The sequence below is a fragment of the Arachis ipaensis genome, chromosome B09, assembly GCF_000816755.2.
Source record: "Arachis ipaensis cultivar K30076 chromosome B09, Araip1.1, whole genome shotgun sequence".
In the NCBI taxonomy this organism is placed as follows: Eukaryota; Viridiplantae; Streptophyta; class Magnoliopsida; order Fabales; family Fabaceae; genus Arachis; species Arachis ipaensis.
The window spans coordinates 116,534,311-116,539,810 of NC_029793.2; positions in this window are offsets into that span (position 1 = coordinate 116,534,311).

Consider the following 5,500-nt stretch of genomic DNA (forward strand, 5'->3'; position numbering starts at 1 on the left):
TCATCAATAATCATCAACAATACCAACAACTCTCAATAACCATAACAAATATCAACATTCATCACCAATTTTCTCAACATCAACAACCATAAACATATAATATCACTCCTCAACCAAGTCCACTCTATACACTACTATATCAATCATTAAATCACAATTCACGTTCAATTAACAAATACATTTAATTCAATCCTATCCTAAGGCCAACTAGCCTAAGTTTCCAGAAACATTACATATTACATAAAGAAAACTGAAACCATACCTTGGTCGATTTCCAATATGCTCAAACACCAAAAGCTTGGCTCCAACAAGCTTCCATCAAGCTCTAAACCATCAAAACCAAACCAAAAGCCACAACCAACTCCAAAAACAAGCTTCATACATACAACATAACCATACATTAACAACTAAAGCTCACACTACACTAAACCACAAGGATATAGAGGTTCCTTACCTTATCCAATGGTGATTGGGGCAAAGCCCAACAATTACCCGCCTCTAGAGATCACCTAAACAACCAAAACCACAAAACCTACTCAAAAACTATAACCCAAAAATGCAGAAATCTAGGACTGGAAACTGGAGATTGATACGTGAGTTCTTACCAAGTTTGCTTAGATAAAAATGAAGAGCTCGTCAAGAGTTTCGCGTGGCCATAAATGGCTCGTCAATTGGAGTCCCGTGGGTCAAGTTATGGCCAAAAGAAGGAGGAGGTGAATAGTGCACTTTCTTCTTCCTCTCCTCTCTTCAAAACCACGCCTCTCTCTTATTTTGGGGGAGGAAATGAGCTGAAAAGCTCATTTAATGAACTTATATATATTGGGCCTTGGGCCCGGTCCAACCCGTTAGCGTTTTAGGTCCGTTTAGCCCACTTTGGGCCTAAACCTTTAAGATTAGTGCCCGGTTTTCAATTTTAAATTATTTTTACCCTTTCAAAATAATAAATCAATTTTCCAAAATCTTATTTTCTAAAATATGCGGTATTGGACAGACTAGAGCCGGTACTGCCAGCTTAAGCGCTAGTACGCATTTTTACAAAAACTTTCCGAAGAAGGTACATTTTCCAACTCAGAAAAATTCACTGAAATCAAATTTCACCTTTAAATTTTCAAATTAAAACTTCTAAATTTTGAATCTATGTCGGGCACTTAAAATTATTATTTTTAGTAAAACAGTTCAGCCGGTTCTTACACTTCTTGTCATGCGTACGCGTTAGGCACGCGTTCGCGTCACTTGACAAAATTCTGGTCACGCGTACGCGTGGGTCGCGCGTACACAGAACTGGGCAGATTACCAAGACCTCATTTCTTCATGAATTCTCCATTTTTGCATATTTTTTCTTCATTTCTTTAATCCAATCTTTGCCTTCTAAACCTGAAATCAATTCACAAACATATCAAGACATCGAAGGGAATTAAAGTAAATCAAATTTGGCAAATTAAAGGCCTAAAAAGTATATTTTTACTCTTAAGCACAATTTAGGAGAAATTCACAAAATCATTCTATTTTATTGAATAAATGTAAGATAAGTTGATAAAATCCACTAAATTCAACACAAAATAAACCGTAAAATTAGGGTTTATCAACCTCTCCACACTTAAACCAAGCATGTCCTCATGCTAAACTCAAGAAAGACAAGAAAAGAGCATCAACATTTATTCAATGTACACTATCTAAATGCAACCTATCTACATGCATGCAACTACTTGGTCAAAATAAATCAATCTCCAAGAAAGCATATATGAACATAAGGGCTAAAGCAATCACAATCAAATCAAATCCATAATTGAATTGAGTTCTAGAAAAGAATTCATAAACTTGCAAGATAAGTGATGATCATAGGTGAAAACATGTAATTGAGCAATCGAACCCCTCAACGAATGTGTATACGCTCTAATCACTCAAGTGTTTAGGGTTGATCCACTCAATTCTCTTCTAATCATGCTTTCTAAGATTTGTTCTTCTTCTAACAATCAACAATTATTCAATGCATGCATACAAATATCACAAGGACTTATCTATAGGTTGTAATGGGGCTAGGGTAAGGTAAGGATATATATGGCTAAGTGAGCTTGAAATTTGCATCTTTAATTAACCTAAGCTCTCACCAAACACATATAACAACCTATACAATTCTAATACAACACCTAGCTACTCATAGTTTTCACTTTTTTCACATACGCATGTATTCTTTTCAACCATAACACATATGTATTGTTATTATTACTCTTCTTTGGGATATTTAGTCTCCTTTTTATTCTCTTTTTCTTTTTTTTTCTTTTCTTTTTTATATATTTTTTCATTTTTTTTCAATAACATAATATATACAAAAATATTAATGCATATGGTTCAATATTCAATGCATGACTATGTACCTAACTTCCAAGATTTTTGATAAAAACTCAAAAATACACTTTTATCTCAACCAATGTTCCCAAACTTTTCATACTTGAATGATACACACTCTCATCACTAACCTAAGCTAATCAAAAATCGAAATTAAAGACATTTATTATTTTTCACTTAGGGGTAGTGATGTGCTAAAGTTAAAAACAAAAAGGGTTAAAATAGGCTTAAAATTGGTTAACAATAGTAGATAAAAGGGTAAGGCCATTTGGGTAAGTAAGCTCAAAGGAAATAAAAGTCTCAATCATATAAATGCATTCATACACAAAACAATGGACATAAAAATTCAAACAACTCAAAGATTACAATCATAGGGAGAGAATAACACACAAGAAGGAAAATAGTGGTTATTTGATGTAACCACACAATTTGGCTCAAAAACTCACAAGCTTATGTGTTCTTAGCTCAAAACATGTTCCACAATATATAATTTAAGTAAGTTCAATGAAAATTTTTTACTCAAATCAATTAGGTGCCCTATAGATAAATTTCTTGAAAAATTTTATTATTTTGACTAAATTTATTATATATATGCAAACTAAGAAAATAAAATTAAAAATTCTGAAAGATCTAGTAAAAATTAGTAATTTTATTAATTATAGTAATATGATATGAGAAATTAATAATTATGTTAAATTAATTTTATTAACTATAGTAATATATCATGAAAAATTATTAATTATATAGAGTATTAATTATAGTAAGATACTATAAAAATTAGTACAGATAGAGAGTACAGAGAGTACACAAAAAAAAAATTCAACAAGATAACATAAAGAAGAAGTCTCATGTTACACAAACGAAAATTTTGTAGACCCTCAATGTAACACCCTAATATTCAAATCCTTATGCTCGAGTCATAAGTCAATGATATTACGGTGGTACAACTCTCAGGTGGATTTTTAATAAATAAATATAGGTAATTTCGAAAGGAGTATTAATCGAGAAGCCTGAAAAGAGTAGAAATAAAATCGCGAAGACGTATCTCTCACATTTCGACAACAAAAGATAAACCGTGAAGCCGAAAACGATATACGGACAAGGCGTAAAGGAGATTAAGAGATAGATAACAGATAGATATATATAACATAAGTAAATAGCTACTAGTCGCGACCCGCGAAGTTTAGGTCAGCTAGAGTACATTATGAAATTAGTTGACAACAGTATATCCTAATCTCTCTCGAAGGAAACATGAGAGCCTCTATAGGCAAATTCAAAGAGTTCAATACATAATTTATCTCATTCAATAATCATTATCATCATGCAATCGCATCATCAATTCATCCTATCAAGAACAGCCCTCACACCCACCGACACCAGCATGAAGGGCCTCTCAGTTGTACAAACACAAGCAATACAGGCAAGTAATACACAAACATGATACAAGTAGAACAAGTAGCATAGAGTCAGGTAACATGGCATATATGATGTAGAAATCCAAGACAAATGGCAAACCCAAACAATTCAAACATATGCAAATGATGAATGCTTGCCCTATGGCTGATGATATCATCTGTCGGTTATATAGCCAACCCGACATGACCTGGTAGCTAACCATTGGACAGAAACACCCCTTGCGGAGCAAGTAGGTTTGAGCTACAACCCCCTTGCTACTGCCCGCTCAACCCAGAGCCAGTGAAATAATCACTACTGCGGCTACTACCCAGGCGGGTGTCTAAAAGCTCAACCTGGAGCGAGTGGATTCACCACTACTGCCGCTACTACCCAGGCGTCGCAATCTCTGACCTGGAGCAAGTGGGACGAACCACAACCCTTGCTACTGCCCAGGTATCTCAAACATATATTCATTCAATCTCAATTCATATTATCAACATTCATTGTTACCAAATCTCAAACATTAACTTGGAGCAAGTGGGACGAACCACAACCCTTGCTACTGCCCAGGTATCTCAAACATATATTCATTCAATCTCAATTCATATTATCAACATTCATTGTTACCAAATCTCAAACATTAACTTGGAGCAAGTGGGACGAACCACAACCCTTGCTACTGCCCAGGTATCTCAAACATATATTCATTCAATCTCAATTCATATTATCAACATTCATTGTTACCAAATCTCAAACATTAACTTGGAGCAAGTGGGACGAACCACAACCCTTGCTACTGCCCAGGTATCTCAAACATATATTCATTCAATCTCAATTCATATTATCAACATTCATTGTTACCAAATCTCAAACATTAACTTGGAGCAAGTGGGACGAACCACAACCCTTGCTACTACCCAGGTATCTCAAATACACATTTATTCAAAACCCCACGATTAAACTCGTTTATCATAATCCTCCTTTCCCGTCTCATACCCGGAGCAAGTGGACAACGCCACTGCCTACTACCCGGGGTCGCACATCACATTTCAATATTTTTTTTCATTATTATCCATTTAACATATTCATTCATTAATCATATATGCATTTATACTCAGCCATAAACAATAATGGCTTTGCCGTAACCCGGCAATAACTCAGCCATCCGGCTCATGGTCCAATCAAGAACGGGCCATTTATCAATAAATATAGCCCTCCGGCTCATGGCATACACGGTACTTCCACCGTCATCCTCCATATCTCATATAATCATCTTTGATCATCATTGATCCTAACTTTTCCCCTTGCTTCACTCGCAAGTTACCACATCCCCTAGCTCATTGCTAGGCATATCAGAATGATTTAATACATGAGAGGTGAGATCGGAGGCTTAGAAGTATGAGATTTGGCTTTTAAAACTCAAAAATCAACTTGGGCATGAAAACAGGGCCACGCGTACGCGCACTCCACGCGCACGCGTGGATGGCCACAAAACTCATCGACGCGCAAGCATCATATGCGCGGACGCGCGGGTTGAAAAATAGCCAAACGACGCGCAAGAGTCAGCCACGCGTACGCGTGGGTGCTCTTGCGCCCCAGGCACAAAACTGGCACAACTCTGGCACAACTCTCGGGAAAATAGCTGGGCATTTGGTGCAGCGCATCGACGCGCCTGCACACACCACGCGCACGCGTGGATAGTGCCTTCTTGAAGAACGACGCGTACGCGCCAAGTGCGCCTACGCGTGGAGGGTCATTC